This window comes from Triticum urartu, chromosome 1 (genome assembly GCF_003073215.2).
Source record: "Triticum urartu cultivar G1812 chromosome 1, Tu2.1, whole genome shotgun sequence".
NCBI classification, from domain to species: domain Eukaryota; kingdom Viridiplantae; phylum Streptophyta; class Magnoliopsida; order Poales; family Poaceae; genus Triticum; species Triticum urartu.
Window position 1 is genome coordinate 44,391,998 of NC_053022.1, and position 11,647 is coordinate 44,403,644.

The window sequence follows — 11,647 nt, forward strand, 5'->3', positions numbered from 1 at the left end:
AGGAACGACGGTGGGCGTGCGTGTGGAGTAGATGTGATCTGTTCATGGCGGCTAGGGTTATGAGACACCACACACTTATATAGGCGCAGCCGCGTGGAGAGACGTGGGCTCGACCCACGTTCGAGTTCGTGATAGCCCATGATCTGACGTCTCAGATCGTGGTCCAGCTGTCAGAGAACTCTCCGTTAGTGACTGGCAAAAATAAGCGCGTAGGTGTGAGCTCGGCTCGGCTCAATCCCGCAACCCGCGGCGCGTCGTGACGTGGCGAGGCGGGCGGCGGAGGAGTGGGCGAGGGCCTCTTCTCTTCTCAAGCTCCAATAGCATGTAGAAGAGAAACCCTTATAAGGAGGTCCAACTCCTCTTCCACTTTCAGGGTGAGACTAAACTTCCCACTACACCTAGTGCCATATAACCCACATGGGCCCTTAGAGATTTTTCAGAAATTGCTATATGGGTCTAAAGCCCATCTCAAATTTCAGCACCCAAATCATGATATTCACCCACTTGGATTTGGTTATATCGTCAAAATTACGAGTTGCACAGATGAGAACCATGAAAAGCAAGATCCCAATTGACATGGTTTGTTCTTCTCGAACGCGCATGTTAAAAAAGACTAGACATTTATCCATTGTGTTGAAACAAAACCAGAAGATAAGTACTCCAAGATTGTTTAGTAATACATTAATTAGAAATTGTAGGTCTTTCATTTAAGGATGGCAGTTTTGCCTATGGGTATGGGTACCCACGGGTACCCTACCTAAAAACAATGGGCATGGGCATGACTTGGAAAGATTGTGTACCCACGGGTAATGGGTATCCATACCCGCAAAATCTATGGGTAGGGCATGGGTATTAAATTGCGCCCATGGATAACCCAATAAATACCCAATTTTTTTAATAAATCGAAATTATTCCTATGACATGTGGGGTAAGCATCTTGCTCCTATGGCCTAACCCTAAATATTGTATTCTCTAAATCAGCCATAGGTCTTAGGCCCGCAATCGCCTGCTCGACACTCCTCTGATGTCCTATATGTAACTTTTTGAAACGGTGAAATCTCGACTGATCACCATCGGACTCGTCTGAACTCTCGATCCAACGAACCCCAATTCCAACAATGTCCTATATGTAACTTTTTGAAACGGTGAAATCTCGACTGATCACCATCGGACTCGTCTGAACTCTCAATCCAGCGAACCCCAATTCCAACTGCTCATTCCCACTATGTCGGGCTTCCACCAACCGATGCTCATACTCTCTTGATGCCTCCAAGAAGCCACCCATCGGAGGAGGCTATGTTGGTGCTATAATGCCCACCCATATCACTTGATTTTAGACTCATTTCTCTGTTTTTTTAAATTTAAATGCTATATATGATACCCAATGGATACCCATTAAGTATAGGATACCCGATGGGTATGGGCATGGGTCTCAATTTATGCCCATAGGTATTGAAGCGAGTGGGTATAGAAAGTTTCTATGGGTATGGATTTGGGCATAACAAGGTTGTACCCGCCCATACCCTACTCATTGTCATCCCTAGTTCATTATTTGCCTTCAAAATCTAAATAAAAGTCCACAAAAGCCTTGCACAATCATTACCATCATCTTACTCACAAGAGGCAATATTAATCAATGGATTAAAAAGATTTTATGCCTCGGTTGATTTGGAAGCCTCTTAAAAGAGCTCATATTCTCAATTTGAACCGCACTTTTTGCATCAGATGTGATTAACCAAAAAATATTGTAGCAAATGTGTTGTACCAACTCGACAACATATTTTTTTTGCTTGCCGCTACTAAACTAGTCGGAGTGTCAAAGAAGCGATTTGATCGTGTAGCCCGAACCATTCCAGAAGCTTACAAGTTCTAGTTCGCTCTCATGTGAGAGCATCTCCAACCGCGCCCTCAAGAAGGCCTCCAGATGATTTTTCAGCCGCCGGCGTCAAAAAATCGGCTCAGTCGCGTCCCTAAGGGCTCAATTTTCGCCGGCTCGGGCCGAAATTGGCGCCGGCGGACCCAACCCGAACCCGGCGCGCTAGGGGTCGCTCGGAAGAGCCGCGGGCCCGCCGCGTCAGCGAATCGACTCTCTTCTCGCCGCTTCGTCGTCCTCATCGCCTCGTTTCCCGCGGCAAATCAATGCCAAAGCTGCGCGCGCTGCCGCGCCGGCCAGCCTCCATTGATGCCTCACGGGCGGCGCAGTGAAGGCCAGACGACGCGCGCCCCCTCGCCCTCCACGCCACCACGCCACGCGTAATGCGCCGGCCAAGCCTACCACGCAGCGCCTCCGCTTATATAAGCCGACCATCAGCGCGACGGAGACATGCACAGATACTCCGCCGCCGACGCACCCATTTCTCCCCCTTCCCTTCCTCCTCTCGCCGTCTCCAGTTCAGAGGAATGGCCGAGCGCTTCCCAGGCGACGGCGCGGCGGCAAATTGCTTCGGGCGCCGCCATCTTCACGAGGACGAGGCTCGCCTCCTTTTCGAGGCCGAGTACCCAGTCCCGCCGGACATGCGGGTGCCCGGGGCTTGGAGGATCAGCGCCGGCGGCGTGCCGGTGCCACCACCACCCACCGGGGTGGCACGGTGTGCGGACATCGCACGTATCCGCGCGTCCCTGCCGCGGGCGGCGAGGGAGGGGCCGCGCTACGTCCCTGACAACCCGCTCTGGGAGCCCTACTTCTGCCGGTGTCACGCCGAGCAGCTCGAGGCCACCAACGGCGTCGTGCCCTCCGGCAGGCTCAACTTCAAGGGCCGGCGCCGGTGGTGGGGCGTGCCCGGCCGCACGTTGGAGGCCGTCCTCGAGTACATCGAGGGCGGCAACACGCCGCACCTCGAGTACCCCGCTCCCCCGTCCTTCTCACGCCGCCGTGGGAGCTCCTGGACGCCGAGGCGCATGGAGCGGCCCGGGGCGTCCTCCTCCTCGTCCGGCCGCTCGTCGGGCTCTCCCTGCCTTCGCCCCGTCAAACCGGAGCCCCAGGACACGCCTGTCAGCGCGTGCACCCGCAGCTCCGGCGTCCGCATCGGCGACTCCCCCCCCCCCACCGGCCGCTTCATCCTCGTCGAGCCCAAGCCGGAGCCCGGCCTCCCCGCGGAGTACGAGGAGATAGCCCGGCGCGGCTTCTCCGACGAGGACGCCCTGCAGTGGGCGCGGGACGACTACCTCCGCGATGAGATGGTCCGGCAGCACCGGGCCTTGGAGGAGATCGCCGCCCGCAAGCGTGGGCGCGAGGACGAGCACGGCATTGTGATCCTCGACAGCGACGACGACGAGGACGCCCCCGGACCATCCAACCCGCCGCGCCAACCGGGGGAGGGATACAGCAGGGACGGCGGCGGCGGAGGCGGGGACAACGACGACGATGACGGCGACTACACGCGGTTCTACCGCCTCCTCGGCATGTAGAACTGCAAAGGCGGACGGCGGGCGGTGGGGAGCGGCGACGTAGACGGCGAGGAGCGGCGATGGAGACGGCGGGGGCAGCCCGTAGTAGTTTTTTTTGTAAAATATGTTTAAATTTGAACGAACTCGCCGATGTTTGCGTTAAATTTGAGCCGTGTTTGCGCTGTATTTAACTTTTTCAAAAAAAACGTGGGCGCTGCGACTGGGGGGCATCACGCCCCCAGTACGCAGTTTAGCGCCGGTACGTCTCAGGGGGCGATTTTTTGCCCCTCCTGAAGGGCCAACGGCTGGAAATGCTCTGAGCTTAGGGATAGCTAGGAGTCAGCAGGAGAGCGGCAATAGAGGGGCCAGCATGGGCATGGAGCCCGTGTCACAGTCCATCCCTTGGATTCAGATTCCAAAACTGCATACGATAAGGGTGTGATTTAGGTTTCATTGTCAAAAGAAAATATGGTAAAATTTGTAACCATAGATCCAAAATGTGGTGGTGCAATGTGTACCTCTTTACAAATATGTGGTTAATTTGTCCTTGGTACTAACTTTGAAAGAACATCCGAACATGTTTTCCCATTTTCGGATCTCCATGAAATGGTAGAGAGCCTCCCCCCTTCGTAAAATAACATGCGTAAACCTTATTGAAATCACATGTAATTTTTAGAATAGGGGCAAGTAACTAGTTGCACTAAAATTTGAGCCACATTCAATCAAATTTTGGAGTGAATTAGCTGGTGCATGCAATTCTACGTCGTCGTGGTTGGCATTGTGAAGACTAGTCCAACCAATATCTTACATCAATGGTTTTCCTATTTCTTCGGCAACCAAGAAATAAATGTTTCTACGATCAAACCTAATAACCTCCTATCCACATGTTATCAAAAGTGAGATGATCTTGATTGAGTTTTTTTCAGATTTGTAAGCATGCCAAATCGAATATTTTTATGACAAATTTAGTTGGCTTGAGGATGGTAAATTTAGTTTACGAGCACATCAATTTCCTGGCAAAAAAAATGAACTAAGGTGGATTTGTCATGCTTGCCAACTAAACTTGCAATCCTTGGCAAACACAAATTTCCATAAAAAATGTTCGATTTGCCAGGGTAAAATATTTGACATCAGATTTGTAGTGGAGTCCCTTTTTTTTTACTGTTAGAACTATTTTAGAAGTGACCATATCTTTTGTAATATAATGCAGGGTTAAGTGGACAGCCGACGATTGAAATACCCTCTCTAGATCCGATCTATGCATGTGTGACATTATGCTGACGTAGGATGCATGCGCGTCCCGGCAGAATTAGGTAGCTGATCCAGTGATCCTCAGCTTGAGATGAGATCGATTTGGACACAGCCTGTGTTCCACGTACGTTGTGTGCATGTAATCATACCGTTGCCGTCAACATGCTCTCTCTCTCTCTCTCTCTCTCTCTCTCTCTCTCTCTCTCGTTGGAGTGAGTGATAGCAACGTGCTACATATACACCATCGATATACGCTGTGCATACGTGCAGGTAAGCATATAGCCACGCAGAAAAAACATGTACTACGTCCTGATCGATGCCGTGTAGCAACAATAATGTGCATGGAAACCAAACAGCATTTTCTCTATGGTACGTACGGTAGGTGTAGTGGAATTCCCGCCCCTTGTGTATTAATTGATTGATTGATCTTGCTCGGAATTCCAATATGTATATCTCTTCTAAAGTTGGTATGATTATACGCCCTGATGCCGTGTGGACTTTATTTAGTTTCGGTAGCTAGCACTAGCAGCTAGTGCACAATAATAACCAGACTTTTCAAGCTCATCATTGTTGCTAGTTACCCGAATCAACCGAACCAATCCTTTTACCACCTTTATATTAGTTCGCGGTCAAATCGTCTCAGCGACGTCAGAGTAGCTGATTGCAACTGTATCTTGGCATCTTGCCGACATATATATGCACCGATGTGCAATACTTCATCGGTCGCATGTAGTCAATGCTTCAAACTTTGACCACCATGTGTGTAAAAGTGAATGAATATTGGCCATGGGGATCAGATCGCATACTATAATTGTGTCTGAACCTGCAAAACCTTTTTACTATATTTAGGTGCATAGTAAATAAAAAGAGTCAAAGTGGTGCTCTAGAGACAGTAAAAGTCAAACATTGCTTATACTACTTTCACCCAGACCAGCTACTATACTCTGCCTCGGAGCTCGGTTGGAGTCAGATAAGAAAATCAAAATATAGTGTATATTAACTAGCTTGTTCTACGTTAGATTTCGAGCAAGTTGATAGAAAATTTCATCGACATCAAGAATACCAAGTCAGTACTATTATATTCATCATGAAATATATTTTCATATGATTAGTACTTTGACGTGGCGCTCGATCGAGAATACGCACATAGATAATGGAGTAAAAATTAGGCATGCACGGACAGTGAGCGATCGTAGTCCCGACGGCTGCTGATGTCTCTCTGTAATATACTCCATTCCACGCGCAAAACCAGCCATGCATCCCACATGCACGCGTGAGCGTACATGTACATGGATTTGGAGCGAGAGGACGGGGGTGGCTGGAAGTCTGGAGCGCACTTTGTGAAGCCCCAGTTGAGCCCAAGCTGGCACGTCAAATACACGCGCACCGCAGGTTCTACGCTGCACGTAGACCACCCACCCAGCAGTACGTACAGTGCCGCACCGCGTGCTGGAAAGGAATTTATCAGCAGATGCATGCGTACGCGAATCATTCCCCGAGCCCGCGATGGACTCGTTAGGTGTAGTGACCCATTCATCACAAATGAACGCCCACAAAATGACTTGAGACTCCTGCAAACACATCGGCATCCAGCTGATTATTAGCCAGTTTAAGTGTGAACAGCCTGGGCAGCTGGGCTTTGCTAGCCGTTGTCTAATGCAACGCAACGTGAGGGTACTTCAAGGTAGGCATTGTGCTCGCTGCATGCATGCATGTCGTGCGCTGGTGGGGCCCACGCGTCGTCTATCATCCGCACTGCGCGGTGCGCCTGGCCGTTAATATTCTTTTCTCCGATCTTGCCGGTGTGCCTTTTTCTCCCCGGAGAGGAAGTTCTCATGTAGTATAATGGCGGCGTACCTAACCGATCGAACTCACCTCGATCGCCCAGTTGGGCGCAGACGCGTACTAGAGCGTACACGCGTCGTATATATCCAGGTCAGGCCAGGCCAGCGCCGGCTGCCGCACACTTCTTTCCACACAGGAATAATTAGGCCGTCCACGATGAACGCGCGCGTACGTAAAGCAGATTCCATCGACACGTACGCACGTATATAGTACTCCCTCTGTAAACTAATATAAAAGTGTTTAGATAATCTAAACACTTTTATATTAGTTTACGGAGGGAGTACTTGTTTAACACAGTATGAACACAGACGTTTATACATACATGCATACACTCACTTAACGCACATATATACCCTATCTTATGAACACCTTTAACCAGGACTTGAACTCTGATGTGCTGAAAATACCACTATTCTTATAATCATCCAACCACAAATTATTCGCGTATGTAATTACTCAGTATGTAACACAGAGGCGGAGGATGAAAAAAGTTGAAGGTGTGGCGAAGTCTCAAGCAAAGAGATTTTTAATGCAAACCAAAAGAGTCAATACACACTAACAATGCACACTACAAACGAATAGACAAATACAATGAAAATTTAGACATGTTTCAATAGAAAAACAACCTAAAATATACCGGTAATGAAGCTTTCAGTGGCGTCTAGAAGACCCAGGAAATGGCAGTGTCCTACCCTTCTTCTGAAAATCTTTCTTAATTTTACCAAGATGAATGCTTTTGAAAATCCCTCGCTTAATGTAACACACCATTAAGTCATTAAGACATCCATCAAACATCTTGCTACACAATTCAGTCTTAATAATTTTCATTGATGAAAAGACCCTTCTAACTGTTGCCGTTGCATCAGTAGTAGCAATTGTGACTAGTTGGCCGAGTTGGAGCCATTCATATATAAGTGAACATAACATCATCTCTAATGTTGGGGGCAATTTTGTCGCTGCTGCCGCCCGCTAGCCCTCACCCTCAGCCACCGCTCGCTAGACAGTGCGCCCTGCGCGGCAGCGCCCACCCGCCCGCTTGCTCGACGCCGCCGCCGGTCCGCATCCTCCTGGCCAGCTGACGCCGCCGCGATAGGTTTGGGAGTGTCCGAGTGGGGCGTGTGCATCCTGTGCATGCGAGAGGTACAATGTGTCGTTCGTTGTGTTGGGCGCTGGCTCAATCGCTCTTGGCCCAACTGCCTCAATGGCCCATTAATCAGTCCCGAACGGGCCTTTTCTCAGAGTCTTTAGCGATTTTTCTAGCGACTCTAATTAGCATAGCCAGCGAATTAGCTTAGCCAGTGTCCGACGAGACGAGATGCATACATATAAAAAATGTTTTGCACCCAATTAAAATATGGCAGCCGCCATACCTTGCCCACCGGGAGTCTCCGCATGTAATACTACTCGCGTTGCACAACTGGCACGCGCTTCTCGATGATGGGTGAGCGTTACGTTCCGTTCCATTCCATGCATGGTTTTCTTCTAAAACTAGGACGTTGGTACGCAGAAAGAAAGAATAGTAAAACCATGCAAAAATAAAGAAAACAGATAAAAATACTATTTTATTCCGTTTATCATTTCACGCATGCATATGAGTTTTTCATTGCATCGTATATTCCAAGATCATAGCAATTATAGCATGGAATATAAACTCTTAACTATGAATATGAAAATATAATAATATGATATTATTGCCTCTAGGACATATTTCCAACACCTAGGACTGCTTGAGATGAGCCCTAGTGGGAGGCAAAGGAACCCTTAGTATTTTTTTCTTGGAGAGAAGGCAACAGCTGCGTGAGGACGGGGATATGTCATACGACAAAATATATCAAGAAACCAATAAAAAATACATAGAAACAAACAAAGAAAAAACCCGCACGGAAGCTCCTAAAATCCAGAAGTGAGACGGTCACTCCGCCTCAACGCGCGGTGATATATGGGAGCTCCTATACCTGGGAGCAACTAGTTGACAAGTGCTCCTACGGAAGCCTCGCAATCAGCAACGCCACTTGGCGCTCTCTCAGCCACCCGCCATGTGTTCGCTCTGGGCGCTCCCTCCGGATTTTGTTTTTTTATTTTTCTGCACGCGTTTTAGCTTTTTAAACGGGTTTTTTTCGACATTTCGGTTTTCCACCTGTCTTCCTTAGCTTTTGAATCAAAAACAATTTTTGAAAAGAAAACAATTGTGCAAAAAACCGTGTTTTCATTTTTTTCTTACGCGAGAGTCGCGGTTTTGCTTCGGCGAGAAACACAGTTTTGCTTTCGCGAGAGTCACAGCCGTGCCTCTCGGAAACGAAAAAAACGCGTTTTATGTTTTTTTTTCTTCCGCGAGAGGCACGGTTTTGCTTCCGCGAGAGGCATCATTGTGCTTTCGCTTGAGTCATGGCCGTGTGCCTCTCGAAAACGAAAAAAAATGCGTTTTTTGTTTTTTTCTTCCGTGAGAGGCCCGGTTTTGCTTCCGCGAGAGGCACGGTTGTACTTTCGCGAGAGACATCTTTCGTGAGAGACACGGCTTTGATTCCGCGAGAGGCATGGTTGTGCTTTCACGAGAGGCACGGCCATACGTCCTCGTAAACCAAAGAAAAGCGCGTTTTTCTCCTTCCGCGAGAGCCACGGTTTTGCTTCTGCGAGAGATACAGTTGTGATTTTCTGAGAGGCACGGGCGTGCATCTTTCGGAAAGGGAAAAAACCTGTGCTCCCGGTTCGGTTTTTTTGTTCGGTTTTTTTCATAAAAAAAAGTTTGTCAAAACCTATCTACGTGGGATCTAGTTTTGAAGATCTCGGCGCGAGGAATCCAATGATGAAAACGGTTCTAGATTTGGATACACGGTTTAAGAGATAAAATATTTTGAATAAACAGATCTACGAAAAAAAAGGAAAACTCACATGTTGCTACAAATGGTGTACATGCAGCGCGCCACTTATCACAATCTGAAAATGTGGGAATGATCTTTGCAATGAGTACTAGTTAATTAGTGATTTCGCCTATATCTTGCTTCCTGCAACGTGTATGGACTCTCGCCTACAACGCCACCACAAATGGGTTGGGCCTAGATTCCCGGTACACATCACATCGTGTTGTATTTTTTCCTTTTTCTCATTGTTTACATTTTTGAAATATTCTAAATATATAAAAATTTAATGTACTTAAAATTTGAGAACAAACGAAGTTGGAAAAATGTTAACACAGTGTTAAACTTTTGGTAGCATTCATAAATATTGTGACACTTAAAAAATGTATGCTTTTTTATACAATGTAAAGAAACATTGTTGTAATTCGAAAAATATTGTTTCATACCATTAAAAGAAACGTACATTACGGTACGTTTAAAAAAATGTTCACCCATTTGAAAAATTGGTTTGTGACATTTGAAAAACTTATGTATACAATATAAAACAAATGTTCGCTTAGTTTTTTTTAAAGTTCAACTTGTATTTGACAAATATTAATGGTTAAGTGGGACCGAAGAAAACCAATAAGAAAAACACATAGAAAAAAGTACAAAATAAAAAAAACCAAAGTAAGATAAAATAAAAGCTGATAAGAAAACGCAAAACAAAACCGCATGGAAGTTTCTAAAATCGTACCGAACCGGTCCATAGGCAATTTCTAAAACCCCTCTCACAGCTACAGTACTAGGCCGGCCTGTTCACAAAACTCCAGAGGTGAGACAGAAGGAATTCTCAGTACGGGCGAGATATAGCGAGATTACTAATTAAGGAGCACTCTTTGCAAAGGTCACTCCCACCTCCCGAGGGCGCTACTTGTCGCAACCAGAAAGTTTTTCTTTTTTGTAGATCCGTTTATTCAAAATATTTTTATCTTTTAAACTGTATGTCCAAATCACGAAGTGTTTCCTCACGTCGAGATTTTCAAAACTAGGTCTCATGTTGATAGGTTTTGATGAACTATTTTTCACGAAAAAAATCGGACGATAAAACCGAACCGGGAGCACTTTTTTCCCTTTTCGAAAGAGCATGCCCATGCCTCTTGTGGAAGAAAAGAAAACACATTTTTAGAGGCGCAATCACATAAGCAAATCCGTGTCTCTTGGGGAAGGAAAAAAAATAAAACATATTTTTTTTTCATTTCCGAGAGGCACGGCCGTGCCTCTTGCGCAAGGAAAAGAAACAAAATACGTTTTTATTGTTTCCGAGAGGCATGGCCATGCCTCGCAGAAGTAAATCCGGGCCTCTTGTGGAATTAAATGCGTGCCTCTCGTGGAAAGAGAAAAATAAACCAATTTCTCTGTGTTCTCAGAGGTTGTGCCTCTCGCAGAAGCAAATCTGTGTCTCTCATGAAATCAAATCCGTGCCTCTTGTAGAAGGAAAAAAATAAAATACATTTTTTTCTGTTTCTCAGAGGCTAATTTCGTGCCTCTCGTGGAAGTAAAAACATGTTTTCTCAATTTTTTTTGTAATTTCTTTTTTATTCAAAAGGTAAGAAAGACCGATGAAAAACCAAAAAGCCAAAAAAAGAAAAAATAATATAAAAAGCCAAAAACACGTGTGAAAAAATAAAGAAAACGAAAATCGGAGGGGAGCGCTCAGAGCACGACACATGGTGACGACTGAGAGTGCGCCAAAGAGTCCACCCCAAGTGACCCTTGCGGGGGCTCCCGAAGGACTACGACTTCGTTAGTTGCTCCTAAGATATAGTCCTGGATTATCTCAGAAAAGAAAAAAAAATAGTCCTGGCAGACAAATGTTGACCTACGCGTTACGCGTTGAATATGATGCACCACCCTGCTCTGTCAATAAAATCGGCCTTCGTTGGTTAACTGGGCTGACCTGGGCTTTCTGGTCCAGTGCGCGGGCGACGCCTACCCCGAGCCCACCCTTCCCATTTATTTAAAACGTTTCATCTCTCAAACTATGTGTCTAAATGTCAAACCGTTTTAACCGTTGGATTTCTCGTGTCGAGATCTTCAAAATTAGATACCATGTTGATAGGTCTCGATGATTTTTTTCCAGAAAAAATGGCCGAAAAAACAAAGTGAGAGCACGTTTTTTTCCTTTTCAAAAGGGACGATGTGGAAGCATATTTGTGCCTACACTAGAATTAAGTGCGTGCATTTCGTGAAAAAAGGAAATTTTTTCCTTTCCAAGAAAAGCAAATCCATGTCTCCATAAGAATTAAATTTATGCCTCTCGCAGAGGA